This window comes from Loxodonta africana, chromosome 16, assembly GCF_030014295.1.
Source record: "Loxodonta africana isolate mLoxAfr1 chromosome 16, mLoxAfr1.hap2, whole genome shotgun sequence".
In the NCBI taxonomy this organism is placed as follows: Eukaryota; Metazoa; Chordata; class Mammalia; order Proboscidea; family Elephantidae; genus Loxodonta; species Loxodonta africana.
The window spans coordinates 63130360-63147256 of record NC_087357.1 but is presented as its reverse complement, the minus strand read 5'-3'; the positions used below and the strand labels follow the sequence as shown (position 1 = coordinate 63147256).

General features: G+C 39.2%; 1 pseudogene; it reads left to right on the top strand.

The window, feature by feature from the left end:
* The first annotated feature begins 231 nt into the window (after positions 1 to 231).
* On the top strand, positions 232 to 1336 carry LOC100667103 (sin3 histone deacetylase corepressor complex component SDS3-like; annotated as a pseudogene).
* The last annotated feature ends 15561 nt before the right edge of the window (positions 1337 to 16897 follow it).

Here is a 16897-nt window from a genome sequence, read left to right as displayed (position 1 = left end):
ATCATTTACTTATTATTTTAACATGATATTACTGGCAAGCAATCATGTTTAAATTGCTGATGGAACATAAATTGATACAACCCTTGTGGAAAGCAATTTGATAGTATAAATTAAAAGGCTTAAGTAGCTCAAATTGGCGGCCCCCTCAAGCCCTGCTAGGCTAGATATCCAGTCTCCAGCGCGAGTGGCCACCGTCTGCCAGTGGCACACTCTGCTACTGATAGAGGCGACATGAGTGCCGCGGGGTTGCTGGCTCTGGCCCCGGCCCCTACTGGAGCGTCACCAGCACCAGAATGCTACCCCGAGGACAAGGAAGGACTGGATGGCCGTGAAGGAACAGATGTTATCAGGACAAACTGGCTCCTCTCGAGAGGCAGTTGTAGCAGCTGCAGGAAGGTACGTTACAGGAATATCAGAAGAGAATGAAAAAACTAGATCAGCAGTACCAACAGAGGATACCAAACCCGCAACTCTTCCTCCAGCTGGAAACTGAACAAGTGGAAAGAAATTACACTGAAGGAAAGAAGGCATTGGTGAAAGAATTTGAAGGCAACAAGGTTGAGCTGAACGAGAACCTAACTGATGAACTAGAAGAAAAGAAAAAGATGATTGAAAATGAAAACCTCACAATGGAACTGACTAGAGATTCTATGGGAGTGAAACTCATCATGACCCGGAAGTTGCGGAGGCAACCAAATGATCCTGTCCCCATCCCAGACAAGAGGAGGAAACCTGCTCCTGCCCAGCTAAACTATAAACAGATCGGGGAGGATCTGAGGACATTCAATAAGCTTAAGTCACCTAAGAGACCAGGACCCCCATCCTTTTCTGAACACTTGCCTGCCACACGGGCAGAGTCTCCGGCCTGGATATCTGAAAAGGGCAAACAGTACTATGATAAAAGATGGTACCATAAGAGCCAAGCCATCTACCTGGTGTCGAAGGACAACCAGAAACTCAGCTATGTGATCAGCTCCGTCGGAGCTACTGAGATCTGGGTGAGGAATGCAAGTGACAGCACAAATATGAGGGGTGCTTAGGCCAACTTCAGCACGGACTGCTTGTGATCCGCCGGCGGTCAGTGGCTTGACTTTCTGCAGTGTTCTCCCCCGACCCTTTTTCTGGAGTGGTTTTTATTTTTATTCGGCTTTCTTTTTAATAGAAAAATTTTGACTTACCAGAAATAGCTATTCGGCCTTGGAAGATGGAAGAACACGGTTGAGAATTCTGCAAGGCACTTTTGTGGCCAGCTACTTCCATCTCTTGTCATTCTTGCCTGCCTTAACTTCCAGACATCAGTCACCATTGGACTGGTTTACATTTGGGGGTATTGGGGTTTGATTTACTGTCCTTTTATTTCTTTAGTTTTTGCTTATATTTTGTCTTTAATTTTTTTTTAAAAAAAAGCTCCTTTGAATTTGAAGGGAAAGCTCTTTTGTTATCTTCAGGTCCTTCTACCATGAAGAAGAGCAGGAAGAGATACACTCTACCGTGCATTTTCACTCCGGAAATCTGATTAGTGGATCACGTAGCTGCTTCCCTTGTCCAGCCCAATTCACTATTTCCCCGGAAGCTTGGGGCAGAGGTCCTAAGAGAAGGAGATTAATTTTCCTGGCTCACCACCTTCTCGGAAAAATAAGTGCCTTGTGTAACATCTGCTGCGTGCCATCCATTTCACTGGCTGAGCGCTGGAAAATTTGCCTGGAGACAGTGACTGAAGTAAATGGGGCTGCAGAAGAGGGAAATTTCATATTCATAATGTACTGAAGTTACTTTATCTTAAATGTTGTTTAATGCAAGTGCTTTATTCAGACACATTTGCCCTAGCTCAAGCTGGAAACAGGAAGTGATCATTTCAGAAGTTTTAATTTGTATTTCATTTCTCTCCCCTATTCCCAAGTAGATGAAGTAGGACGTACCACAGGCTGATTATCTCTGGGTTATCGATTGTAGGTGGGAAGGCAAGATTGATGGTACAGTAGTCAGTGATCCGTAGACCCTCACAATCCAAGTTTCATCTGTGTTGCTGGTGCCATTATTGCACATCGGCCACTCCAAAGCCATGGAACTTTGTTGTCAGGCCTTTGACACTTCCAGCCTCCTAGGAGACCAGGCCCAGGTTGAAGGGGAGGAAAGCTGCTTTGGTATGGCTGCCACTAAACTTAGACTCTTTCTGATGAATCCTGATGCAAGGGCCTTCATACCAGGCTCAGCCCCCTTCCCTCATTCCCTTATGTGGAAAAAATGACTCCTTGGGTGGTGGGTTTTTGTCTGCTCTAGTTGCCATCTTGAGAGCTTGAAGGAATTTGGAGTTAGAGCAATTTTGTTAGCAGTTCTGGGCAGTCAGTAGACCTGACACATCTAGGAGATCTTTGTAAGTAATTCTTCTGGTCTCAAGCAGTTTTTTTGCTGTCCTTGATGCACATGCCCCGGAGCAAGTTGGAGGGCTGTGATGTCAAGTAAATCCCCTTCTCTTAAGTCCTGGCTTCAACAGAGACCAAACCTTACTGACTCAGAGTAAAGATTTATACAGATATATTTTTGTTTTAATTTATAATCCATTTTCTCTCTTTTCCTTCCTTGATGTTGGTATCTTATTTAGAAAACAGATAAATGATACTGTCTATCAGAAGTTTCCTGGGTGATCTCTGTTTCTCCTCTCCCCTCCAACTCCTATTATGAAGATGTTTACAACAGGGGACAAAGTCCGTGGTGAACTGGGGCTTCTCTCTTTCTTCGTGACACCTTTGCTATAAGGGAGGACTTCTCTCAATTGAGTTGTCACTCTGGTGTGTGTGACATCCCATAGTATCAGGTAGCTATTGGTTATCAGCTAATGCCCTGTGATGGAAATTGATTTAAATATACTAAGTGTGTTTTGCCATCAAGGGTGTTGGCGTTTTGTTTCATTTTTAATGACCGTCTTCCTTCTAAACAGTATACCAAAGCTTGTTTTTATTGGAAAAGATTGTATTGATAATCACTGGAAAGGTCAGCATCTAAGCAGCAAGTTGCCTTTTTTTCTTGCCTTGTCTGGTGGTACCTTTGTGCTTTTGTGGAATGACTACTTATTTGAAGACCAGAGTACAGGCACTTTTGCCATCTCCTGTAACTTCTAAGGGTGTTGAGGTGGTACTTAGAAATGGTCCCCACCCATCACTGCCTTCTCCTGTTCCTCAGCGTCCTCACAACTCTTCCATCTCACTTTCATCATGGCCTAAGGAATGTGGAAAATGTGAAGTAGGCTTGAGACACAGCATTGCAAGTTATACTCCAAATACCAGGAGATTTCGCTTTTTATTTAGTCATCACAGAGATGAAAAATCAGCAGCTCAACCACTCTTGCAGGTCTCTGTGGTGACAAGACGCAGGAGAAGTCCTTTCAGTAGTAGATGGAGATTTTTTTTTATATAATTTTTATTGTACTTTAAGAGAAAGTTTACGAATCAAGTCAATCTCTCACACAAAAACTTATATACACCTTGCTACATACTCACAATTACTCTCCTCCAATGAGACAGCCCGCTCCCTCCATTCACTCTCTCTTTTCATGTCCATTTCACCAGCTTCTAACCCCCTCTACCTTCTCATCTCCCCTCCAGGCAGGAGATGCCAACAGAGTCTCAAGTGTCCACCTGATCCAAGAAGCTCACTCCTCACCAGCATCCCTCTCCAACCCATTGTCCAGTCCAATCTGTCTGAAGAGTTGGCTTCGGGAATGGTTCCTATCCTGGGTCAACAGCAGGTCTCGGGGCCATGACCACCAGGGTCCTTCTAGTCTCAGTCAGACCATAAAGTCTGGTCTTTTTATGAGAATTTGGGGTCTGCATCCCACTGCTCTCCTGCTCCCTCAGGGGTTCTCTGATGTGTTCCCTGTCAGGGCAGTCATCGTTTGTAGCTGGGCACCGTCTAGTTCTTCTGGTCTCAGGCTGATGTAATCTCTGGTTCATGTGGCCCTTTCTGTCTCTTGGGCTCATAGCTATCGTGTGACCTTGGTGTTCTTCATTCTCCTTTGATCCAGGTGGGTTGAGACTCATTGATGCATCTTAGATGGCTGCTTGCTAGCGTTTAAGACTCCAGATGCTGCTCTGACAAGTGAGATGCAGAAAGTTTTCTTAATAGATTTTATTATGCCAATTGACTTAAATGTCCCCTGAAACCATGGTCCCCAAACCCATGCCCCTGCTACGCTGGCCTTCGTAGCATTCAGTTTATTCAGGAAACTTCTTTGCTTTTGGTTTAGTACAGTTGTGCTGACCTAGATGGAGATATTTTTGATGGACAGAGCTAACTCAGAGGGGGAAACAGACTCTGGGATTCCATAGAATAGTAAGAGGAGGCTGGCTGTTGGTCCTGGTGGCCAGCTCCTGTTCCTAAAGGTCAAACCTTGGGCCACCAGATGAATTCCCACATTCAAACTTTTTCCTGCAAGTGACACTTTGAGAAAGGTTGGTCCAGACAATTCTGATCAAGAACCTGTACTTGTGTTTTTTAGGGGCATTTGCTTCAAGTATTACATTTGCCTCAAGTGTTTGCTATGAACATCCCCAATATTTATTTTACCTCTGATGGGAGGTTTTTGTGTGCCTCCCTCCCACCCCTCCAACCAAGCCAGTGTGTTTTTGAACAATTTCCAGTAGATTTCTGTAGCCATATCAAAGCCAGGTTGTTTTCATACCAGTATTTATGGATGTCTTAACTACCTTTTTTTTTTTTAACTACCTGACCTAATTTTTCTTTTTGAACCTTTAACTGGGGCCAGTGTAAGATCCCAGAGGCTGATCTGCAAATCAAACTACATGTATTTGTGTTTGAGACCCTATGTTCAGGACTGGGTGGCTTTTCTAAGAAAGATACAGTGGCTGGGGTGGGTGGGTGCTTGCATTTTTTTTGTGGGGGAGGAGGCCTTTTTTTATAATATGTATATTTTTTTCCTATTAATCTTACCTTTCAGCCTTGAACTTGTATTCAGTAATTTCCTCCTTATTTTAAAATTTTACTCTAATATGGGAACGTGAAATCTCAGTACTTAAACTTGGGAATGTTACACCAACTCCCAAAGAGTTCCCACCACTTTAATACCAGAACACGGGGAGCAAACGTGTAGCCAGTCAAGCAGCTGGTAGACTTATAGAACATCATAAGCTGATACCGTTAAATGTTCTGAAAGGTGGACGTAGAAAGTATAGGTTTTTTTTTTTTTAATAACAATAAACTTTCAAAGAGAAAACCAAAAAAAAAAAAAGGCTTAAGTATTCTTGCGCTTGCTGACCTAATAAATCTATGTATTCCAAGGTAAATCTAAAATTTGGAAAATAACTTTGCATATAGGCACAAATTGTACTACCATTTTATCAAGAAAAGTAAAATAGACTAATTACTATAAATTAAGGAAGAGTAAAACACACAGGAATTTAAAACGGATACTTTGTAAGCATAATTCCTCCAAAAAAATGTCTACAGAGTATTTTAAAGAAAATAGCATTTGAACGTGTTTAATTTGGGCATGAAGTTTCCAATTGTCAAAAGCTCCTCCCCTATCTAATGTTTTACATGAGCAGCCTGGTAACTAAAGTCACTCAAGTATATGATTACTGAATTGACTTACACCAAATCCATTGGATTAAATATTTTTTATCCATTAATAAGTGATATTTGCAAAATATATAAAAAGTTATTTTGAATTTTTTATTATTTTTTACTATTATATGACTATTGTGTTTTTGACTATCAATATGAAACAAAAACCTGCCTGAAATATGTTTAACATCAATATGTCAATAGGTTAATAGTGGTTGGGTTTTATAAGTGGAATTACAGGTGATTTTTTCTTCTTTGGGCACATCTCATTCACAAATAAATACAAATGTTAGTGGGACAGATGGACATGTCTGAGATAGCATAAAAATGTCACAGTTAGTAACTGGCCGTGGTTTTATCTGAGCCTACAGTATAGCTTCCCATGGTGGCCTCTTTGCTGATGACATTTCTAAGAGATCAGTGGCCTAGTCTTTTTTTTTTTTCTCTGCACAGGAAGGTTTGGGAACCTATTGTGATCATGTACCTGGAATATCACTTTAAAGAGCTTTGGAATTGCTGGTATTCCTGTGGCATTTTTGAATGTTCAGCATTCATTCACAGTCCTAATAAATCTGTATTTATGGTCATGTTACTTGTATAATATTACATTATTTATTTACTCATTTATGGGAGAAAAAAGGAAAACCTTTTGTTATACTCCTTGAGAGAGTTGCACATTTTGTGCAACGTCCCTCATGTTACTCCAGAACGATCTTCCTGAGGTAAGCTGTCAAAGCAGGTTTTTTTTCCTCTAATTTTTTGATAACACATTTATTAGTAATTTCTCTTTGTTACTCATTCATATCTAACATTTCAACATAAGTCCAATGCAAAATCAAATTCTCTTTTGTTAGAAATATTTATTTAATATTTTATATTGTATTCATATCTATTTTAATATTGAGGGAGATAACACTAATATTAACAAGGTGGACTTCAGATGACTAACCCAGTGAAGTACTAAAAAAGAAACCAAACACATTGCTGTCAAGTCAAGGTGATTCCAACTGATAGCGACCCCAAAGGCCAGAGTAGGACTGCCCCCTAGGGTTTCCAAGGAGCGGCTGGTGGATTTGAACTACCGATCTGTTGGTTAGCAGCCATAGTTCTTAACCACTGTGCCACCAGGGCTCCCAGTGAAGTACAGTTGCCATCAAATGCTCCTTTGTAGAGATTTGAATAAAGCTACAGGAGATCATGTTTGTGCCAAAGCTCAGCTCCTTTCTGGCATGTCTCCAGGATCCTCACAGGTAAATATCTGCCCTAAGTATTCACTTCACTGGCAAGATTAATAGAATCTTGCATGGGAATCTTAAAATGCTAATATCTGTAAGGTTTGTATGAAATTAAGTCTCTTAATAAAAACTCTGAAGTGGCATATGTGTCAGATAAATTGTCAGGGTTGTGAAATTTTGACTATGGCTTCATTCTTCCATCCTTAGAAAGATACTGCCTGTAAAAGCCATTTCCTAGAAACCTTGTGCAAAAGTGAAACAAAGTGAGAATTTAATAGTCAGAGTAAAAATACAAGTGAATATCAGTTCATGCCTTTATTATTTAATCTACAGTCACTTCGATTCTGTCTGAATGCCTTTGTCACAGAAGAATCAAAAGTTGAGTTAAGATTCTACTCATATAACTCCTAATGTCCTCATTCCCTAACTTCCACATAGTCTACTGTTCATTTCTAATTTGGACACAGGGCTTGAGTGTCCTGCCTTACCTGGAGACAAGAACAGGCCTGTGTGACAGTGATTTTTCAAGTCCCTTGTTGCAGCATTATAAATGTAATAAAGAGTTTGTGGCAGTTATTGCCACATTCTTATTCCCAATGTCATTCAAGGTTATACATTTTTTGGTGAAACTGAACAGGCCAAGATTCAGTGAAAGACCTGAGAAAACAAACAAATAATAACAAATACAGGATGTTGGTATTATACAGAAAGAAGCTTTTATTTTATTTTATTTTTGCATATTCTGAAGGAAAATAGTCAATGATAGGAGACCTTAGAAATGGTCATTGCTACATTATTTCTAGTTGGTCAGTCTGTCATATCAAAATCCTCAGTAAAAGGTGAGCGTTATTATTTCTCCTATAAAAGACTTAAGGAAGGTCAAAAGGAGGGAAAGAATAGGCTGTTATAAAACTATGCAGAATCAGGGGAGTTTGCTACAGATTGCACCAGTTGGTAGTGGACGTAGTTGCAGTATTTAGTAGTTTTTAGCATAGTTAACATGTGATAAATGGAGAGTCCACCTATATATAAATACAGACAAAAAAAAGAAGAAGGGTTATAAGCCTGATCCACTAGTTATTCCTTGAAAGCCATAAGGGGCAGTTCCACCCTGTCCCGTGGGATCAATGTCTTAGTTTTATAGTGCTGCTATAACAGAAATACCCAAGGGGATAGCTTCAACAAACTGAAGTTTATTCACTCACAGTCTAAAAAAAAAGCTCAGTGCTAAAAATCCAAACTCAGGGCATCAGCTCCAGGGAAAGGCTTTCTCTCTCTGTCGGCTCTGGAGGAAGATCCTTACCATCAATCTTCCCCTGGACTAGGAGCTTCTCAGCTGAGGGATCCTGGGTCCAAGGATGTGTTCTTCTCCTGGCACTACTTTCTTGGGGCTATGATGTCGCCCTGTCTCTCTGCTAACTTTTCTCTTTTATATCTCAGAAGATATTGACTTAAAACACAATCTAATCTTGTAGATTGAGTCTTGCCTTATTAACATAACTGTCACTGATCCCATCTCATTGACATCACTGTTGTTGTTGTTAAGTGCTGTGGAGTGGGTTCTGACTCATAACAATGCTATGTACAACAGAATGTAACACAGCCCAGTCCTGGGCCATCCTCACAGTTGTTGTTACGCTTGAGCCCATTGTTGCAGCCACTATGTCAATCCATCTCATTGAGGGTCTTCCTCTTTTTCGCTAACCCTCTACTTTACCAACAATGATGTCCTTCTCCAGGGACTAGTTCCTGCTGATAACATCTCCAAAGTTTGTGAGACGTAGTCTTGACATCCTTTCTTCTAAGGAGCATTCTACTTCTACTTTTTCCGAGACAGATTTGTTCATTCTTTTGGCAGTCCCTGGTATATTCAGTATTCTTCCCCAAAACACAATTCAGAGGCATCAATTCTTCTTTGGTCTTCGTTTTCATTGTCCAGCTTTTGTGGGCATGTAAGGCAACTGAAAACACCATGGCTTGGATCAGGCACACCTTAGTCTTCGAGATGACGTTTTTGCTTTTTAACACTTTAAGGGTGTCTCATGCAGCAGATTCGCCCAATGCAATGCATCTTTCGATTTCTTGACTGCTGCTTCCATGGGTGTTGATTGTGAATTCAAGTAAAATGAAATCCTTGACAACTTCAATCTTTTCTCCACTTATCATGATGTTACTTATTGGTCCAGTTGTGAGGATTTTTGTTTTCTTTAGTTTGAGGTGTAATCCATACTGAAGGCTGGGGTCTTTGATCATCAGTAAGTGTTTCAAGTCCTCTTCATTTTCAGGAAGCAAGGTTATGTCATTTGTATAAAACGGGTTGTTAATGAACCTTCCTTCAGTCCTGATGCCCCATTCTTCTTCATGTAGTCCAGCTGCTCAGATTATTTTTTCAGCATACAGATTGAATAAGTATGGTGAAAGGATACAACTCTGACGCATACCTTTCCTGACTTTAAACCATGCGGTATCCCCTTGTTCTGTTCGAATGACTGCCTCTTGATCTATGTACAGGTTTCTCATGAGCACAATTAAGTGTTCTAGAATTCCCATTCTTCACAATGTTATCCATAATTTGTTATGATCCACACACTCATAGGGTCACTATGAGTCGGAATCGGCTCTACGGAAATAGGTAATATGTGGGTGGGTACATGGTCAAATGCTTTTGCCTAGTCAATAAAACACAGGTAAACATCTTTCTGGTATTCTTTCCTTTCAGCCAGGATCCATCTGACATCAGCAATGATATGTCTGGTTCCATGTCCCCTTCTCAATCTGACTTGAATTTCTGGCAGTTCCCTGTCAATATACTACTGCAGCTGCTTTTGAGTGATCTTCAGCAAAATTTTACTTGCATGTGATATTAATGATATTGTTTGATAATTCCCTCATTTGGTTGGATTACCTTTCTTGGGAATAGGCATAAGTATGGATCTCTTCCAAAGGATTGTTCAGGTATTGGCCTTCCAAATTTCTTGGCATAGAGAAGTGATCAATTCCAGCACTGTATCCATTCGATGAAACATCTCAGTTGGTATTCCAACATCACAGAGGTAGTATTTACAACACATAGAAAAATCACATCAGATGACAAAATGGTGGACAATCACATGATACTGGGAATCATGGCCGGGCTAAACTGATATATGTATTTTTTGGGGGACTCAATCCATGACAGTTGCTATGTGTCAAAATCAACTCTATGGCAATGGGTTTCCTGTTTTTGTTTTTTTGGTCATTTTGTCTAGTTTATATAACTAATCACTTTATTCCACTTCCCAGGCAAGACTCTTACTAATTTGGTTTAGATTTAGTTGTTATCAATTGTTAGAAGTTTTTTAGTATATATGGAATGCTAACATTTGTGACAATTAGAGAAAGGTTTGCTCTGCATGTTTCATCAGTAAACATTCAACAATTCCTTAGACTTCAGATTCTGGGGTTATCTTAGCAGAGATTTTCACTACATTTTCTTTTGCAGATGAAGAAGCTTTGAAACTGAGAGATTATCATACCTGTGGGTAATACATTGAATAAGAAGATTAGTTTTCTTCTCCAACCAGGGTTCTTTTTTTTTTTAACTTTTATTAAGCTTCAAGTGAACGTTTACAAATCCAATCAGTCTGTCACATATAAGTTTACATACATCTTACTCCGTACTCCCACTTGCTCTTCCCCTATTGAGTCAGCCCTTTCAGTCTCTCCTTTCATGACAATTTTGCCAGCTTCCCTCTCTCTCTATCCTCCCATCCCCTCTCCAGACAAGAGTTGCCAACACAGTCTCAAGTGTCCACCTAATATAATTAGCTCACTCTTCATCAGCATCTCTCTCCCACCCACTGACCAGTCCCTTTCATGTCTAATGAGTTGTCTTCGGGGATGGTTCCTGTCCTGGGCCAACAGAAGGTTTGGGGACCATGACCGCCAGGATTCCTCTAGTCTCAGTCAGACCATTAAGTCTAGTCTTTTTATGAGAATTTGGGGTCTGCATCCCACTGATCTCCTGCTCCCTCAGGGGTCCTCTGTTGTGCTCCCTGTCAGGGCAGTCACCGATTGTGGCCAGGCATCAACTAGTTCTTCTGGTCTCAGGATGATGTAGGTCTCTGGTTCACGTGGCCCTTTCTGTCTCTTGGGCTCTTAGTTATCGTGTGACCTTGGTGTTCTTCATTTTCCTTTCCTCCAGGTGGGTTGAGACCAATTGATGCATCTTAGATGGCCGCTTGTTAGCATTTAAGACCCCAGACGCCACATTTCAAAGTGGTATGCAGAATGATTTCATAATAGAATTATTTTGCCAATTGACTTAGAAGTCCACGCAAACCATGTTCCCCAGACCCCCGCCCCTGCTCCGCTGACCTTTGAAGCATTCATTTTATCCCGGAAACTTCTTTGCTTTTGGTCCAGTCCAATTGAGCTAACCTTCCATGTATTGAATGTTGTCTTTCCCTTCACCCAAAGCAGTTCTTATCTACTGATTAATCAATAAAAAACCCTCTCCCTCCCTCCCTCCCCCCTTCGTAACCACAAAAGTATGTGTTCTTCTCAGTTTTTACTATTTCTCAAGATCTTATAATAGTGGTCTTATACAATATTTGTCCTTTTGCCTCTGACTCATTTTGCTCAGCATAATGCCTTCCAGGTTCCTCCATGTTATGAAATGTTTCATAGATTCGTCACTGTTCTTTATCGATGCGTAGTATTCCATTGTGTGAATATACCACAATTTATTTACCCATTCATCCGTTGATGGACACCTTGGTTGCTTCCAGCTTTTTGCTATTGTAAACAGAGCTGCAATAAACATGGGTGTGCATATATCTGTTTGTGTGAAGGCTCTTGTATCTTTAGGGTATACTCCGAGGAGTGGGATTTCTGGGTTGTATGGTAGTTCTATTTCTAACTGTTTAAGATAACTCCAGATAGATTTCCAAAGTGGTTGTACCCTTTTACATTCCCACCAGCAGTGTATAAGAGTTCCAATCTCTCTGCAGCCTCTCCAACATTTATTATTTTGTGTTTTTTGGATTAATGCCAGTCTAGTTGGTGTGAGATGGAATCTCATCGTAGTTTTGATTTGCATTTCTCTAATGGCTAATGATTGAGAGCATTTTCTCATGTATCTGTTGGCTGCCTGAATATCTTCTTTAGTGAAATGTGTGTTCATATCCTTTGCCCACTTCTTGATTGGGTTGTTTGTCTTTTTGTGGTTGAGTTTTGACAGAATCATGTAGATTTTAGAGATCAGGCGCTGGTCTGAGATGTCATAGCTGAAAATTCTTTCCCAGTCTGTAGGTGGTCTTTTTACTCTTTTGGTGACGTCTTTAGATGAGCATAGGTGTTTGATTTTTAAGAGCTCCCAGTTATCGGGTTTCTCTTCATCATTTTTGGTAATGTTTTGTATTCTGTTTATGCCTTGTATTAGGGCTCCTAGGGTTGTCCCTATTTTTTCTTCCATGATCTTTATCGTTTTAGTCTTTATGTTTAGGTCTTTGATCCACTTGGAGTTAGTTTTTGTGCATGGTGTGAGGTATGGGTCCTGTTTCATTCTTTTGCAAATGGATATCCAGTTATGCCAGCACCATTTGTTAAAAAGACTATCTTTTCCGCAACTAACTGACACTGGTCCTTTGTCAAATATCAGCTGCTCATATATGGATGGATTTATATCTGGGTTCTCAATTCTGTTCCATTGGTCTATGTGCCTGTTGTTGTACCAGTATCAGGCAGTTTTGACTATTGTGGCTGTATAATAGGTTCTGAAATCAGGTAGAGTGAGACCTCTCACTTTCTTCTTCTTTTTCAGTAATGCTTTGCTTATCCGGGGCTTCTTTCCCTTCCATATGAAATTGGTGATTTGTTTCTCTATCCCCTTAAAATATGACATTGGAATTTGGATCGGAAGTGCATTATATGTATAGATGGCTTTTGGTAGAATAGACATTTTTACTATGTTAAGTCTTCCTATCCATGAGCAAGGTATGTTTTTCCACTTAAGTATGTCCTTTTGAATTTCTTGTAGTAGAGCTTTGTAGTTTTCTTTGTATAGGTCTTTCACATCCTGGGTAAGATTTATTCCTAAGTATTTTATCTTCTTGGGGGCTACTGTGAATGGTATTGATTTGGTTATTTCCTCTTCGGTGTTCTTTTTGTTGATGTAGAGGAATCCAAGTGATTTTTGTATGTTTATTTTATAACCTGAGACTCTGCCAAACTCTTCTATTAGTTTCAGTAGTTTTCTGGAGGATTCCTTAGGGTTTTCTGTGTATAAGATCATGTCATCTGCAAATAGTGATAACTTTACTTCCTCCTTGCCAATCTGGATACCCTTTATTTCTTTGTCTAGCCTAATTGCCCTGGCTAAGACTTCAAGTACGATGTTGAATAAGAGCGGTGATAAAGGGCATCCTTGTCTGGTTCCCGTTCTCAAGGGAAATGCTTTCAGGTTCTCTCCATTTAGAGTGATATTGGCTGTTGGCTTTGCATAGATGCCCTTTATTATGTTGAGGAATTTTCCTTCAATTCCTATTTTGGTAAGAGTTTTTATCATAAATGGGTGTTGGGCTTTGTCAAATGCCTTTTCTGCATCAATTGATAAGATCATGTGGTTTTTATCTTTTGTTTTATTTATGTGATGGATTACATTAATGGTTTTTCTGATATTAAACCAGCCTTGCATACCTGGTATAAATCCAGCTTGATCAGGATGAATTATTTTTTTGATGCGTTGTTGGATTCTATTGGCTACAATTTTGAATTTTGTTGAGGATTTTTGCATCTATGTTCATGAGGGATATAAAAAAAAAAAAAAAAACCTTTTTTTTTTTATGTTCATGAGGGATATAGGTCTATAATTTTCTTTTTTTGTAATGTCTTTACCTGGTTTTGGTATCAGGGAGATGGTGGCTTCATAGAATGAGTTGGGTAGTATTCCGTCATTTTCTATGCTTCGAAATACCTTCAGTAGTAGTGGTGTTAACTCTTCTCTGAAAGTTTGGTAGAACTCTGCAGTGAAACCGTTCGGGCCAGGGTTTTTTTTTTTGTTGGAAGTTTTTTGATTACCGTTTCAATCTCTTTTTTTGTTATGGGTCTATTTATTTGTTCTACTTCTGAATGTGTTAGTTTAGGTAGTTAGTGTTTATCCAAGAATTCATCCATTTCTTCTAGGTTTCCAAATTTGTTAGAGTACAATTTTTCGTAGTAATCTGAAATGATTCTTTTAATTTCATTTGGTTCTGTTGTGTTGCGGTCCTTCTCGTTTCTTATTCGGGTTATTTGTTTCCTTTCCTGTATTTCTTTAGTCAGTCTACCCAATGGTTTATCAATTTTGTTAATTTTTTCAAAGAACCAGCTTTTGGCTTTGTTAATTCTTTCGATTGTTTTTCTGTTCTCTAATTCATTTAGTTCAGCTCTAATTTTTATTATTTGTTTTCTTCTGGTGCCTGATGGATTCTTTTGTTGCTCACTTTCTATTTGTTCAAGTTGTCGGGACAGTTCTCTGATTTTGGCTCTTTCTTCTTTTTGTATGTGTGCATTTATCGATATAAATTGGCCTCTGAGCACTGCTTTTGCTGTGTCCCAGAGGTTTTGATAGGAAGTATTTTCATTCTCGTTGCATTCTATGAATTTCCTTATTCCCTCCTTGATGTCTTCTATAACCCAGTCGTTTTTCAGGAGGATATTGTTCATTTTCCAAGTATTTGATTTCTTTTCCCTAGTTTTTCTGTTATTGATCTCTAGTTTTATTGCCTTGTGGTCTGAGAAGATGCTTTGTAATATTTCGATGTTTTGGATTCTGCAAAGGTTTGTTTTATGACCTAATATGTGATCTATTCTAGAGAATGTTCCATGTGGGCTAGAAAAAAAAGTATACTTTGCAGCAGTTGGGTGGAGAGTTCTGTATAAGTCAATGAGGTCAAGTTGGTTGATTGTTGTAAGTAGGTCTTCCGTGTCTCTATTGAGCTTCTTACTGGATGTCCTGTCCTTCTCCGAAAGTGGTGTGTTGAAGTCTCCTACTATAATTGTGGAGGTATCTATCTCACTTTTCAATTCTGTTAAAATTTGATTTATGTATCTTGCAGCCCTGTCATTGGGTGCATAAATGTTTAATATGGTTATGTCTTCCTGATCAATTGTGCCTTTTACCATTATATAGTGTCCTTCTTTGTCCTTTGTGGTGGATTTAAGTCTAAAGTCTATTTTGTCAGAAATTAATATTGCTACTTCTCTTCTTTTTTGCTTATTGTTTGCTTGATATATTTTTTTCCATCCTTTGAGTTTTAGTTTGTTTGTGTCTCTAAGTCTAAGATGTGTCTCTTGTAGGCAGCATATAGATGGATCGTGTTTCTTTATCCAGTCCGTGACTCTCTGTCTTTTTATTGGTGCATTTAGTCCATTTACATTCAGCGTAATTATAGATAAATAATCTTTTAGTGCTGTCATTTTGATGCCTTTTCATGTGTGTTGTTGGCAATTTCGTTTTTCCACATACTTTTTTGTGCTGAGACGTTTTTCTTAGTAAATTGTGAGATCCTCATTTTCATAGTGTTTGACTTTATGTTAATTGAGTCGTTACGTTTTTCTTGGCTTTTATCTTGAGTTATGGAGTTGTTATACCTTTTTGTGGTTACCTTATTATTTACCCCTATTTTTCTAAGTAAAAACCTAACTTGTATCCTTCTATATCGCCTTGTATCACTCTCCATATGGCAGTTCAATGCCTCCTGTATTTAGTCCTTCTTTTTGATTATTGTGATCGTTTACCTATTGACTTCCATGATTCCCTGTTACGTGTATTGTTATTTTTTTTTTTAATTAATCTTAATTTGTTTGTTTTTGTGATTTCCCTATTTGAGTTGATATCAGGACATTCTGTTTTCTGACCTTGTATTGTGCTGGTATCTGATATTATTGGTTTTCTGACCAAACAATATCCTTTAGTATTTCTTGTAGCTTTGGTTTGGTTTTTGCAAATTCTCTAAACTTGTGTTTATCTGTAAATATCTTAATTTCGCCTTCATATTTCAGAGAGAGTTTTGCTGGATATAGGATCCTTGGCTGGCAGTTTTTCTCCTTCAGTGTTCTGTATATGTCGTCCCATTCCCTTCTTGCCTGCATGGTTTCTGCTGAGTTGTCTGAACTTATTTTTATTGATTCTCCCTTGAAGGAAACCTTTCTTTTCTCCCTGGCTGCTTTTAAAATTTTCTCTTTATCTTTGGTTTTGGCGAGTTTGATGATAATATGTCCTGGTGTTTTTCTTTTTGGATCAATCTTAATTGGGGTTCAATGAGCATCTTGGATAGATATCCTTTCGTCTTTCATGATGTCAGGGAAGTTTTGTGTCAGGAGTTCTTCAACTATTTTCTCTGTGTTTTCTGTCCCCCCTCCCTGTTCTGGGACTCCAATCACATGCAAGTTATCCTTCTTGGTAGAGTCCCACATGATTCTTAGGGTTTCTTCATTTTTTTTAATTCTTTTATCTGATTTTTTTTCAGCTATGTTGGTGTTGATTCCCTGGTCCTCCAGATGTCCCAGTCTGCATTCTAATTGCTCGAGTCTGCTCCTCTGACTTCCTTTTGCGTTGTCTAATTCTGTAATTTTATTGTTAACCTTTTGGATTTCTGCATGCTGTCTCTCTATGGATTCTTGCAACTTATTAATTTTTCCACTATGTTCTTGAATAATCTTTTTGAGTTCTTAACAGTTTTATCGGTGTGTTCCTTGGCTTTTTCTGCAGTTTGCCTTATTTCATTTCTGATGTCTTGAAGCATTCTGTAAATTAGTTTTTTATATTCTGTATCTGATAATTCCAGGATTGTATCTTCATTTGGGAAAGATTTTGATTCTTTTGTTTGGGGGGTTGGAGAAGCTGTCGTGGTATGCTTCTTTATGTGGTTTGATATGGACTGCTGTCTCCGAGCCATCACTGGGAAACTAGTTTTTCCAGAAAATCCGCTGACTGGTACGCTGGCTCCAGGCTCTGAAAACAATCGCTGCCTCCCCGTATTTGTTCGTTCTCCATCTCTAAAGCTGTGTTTGTTGTTTTGGTTTCGTAGATTGTTATGTATGTGATCGATTCACTTGTT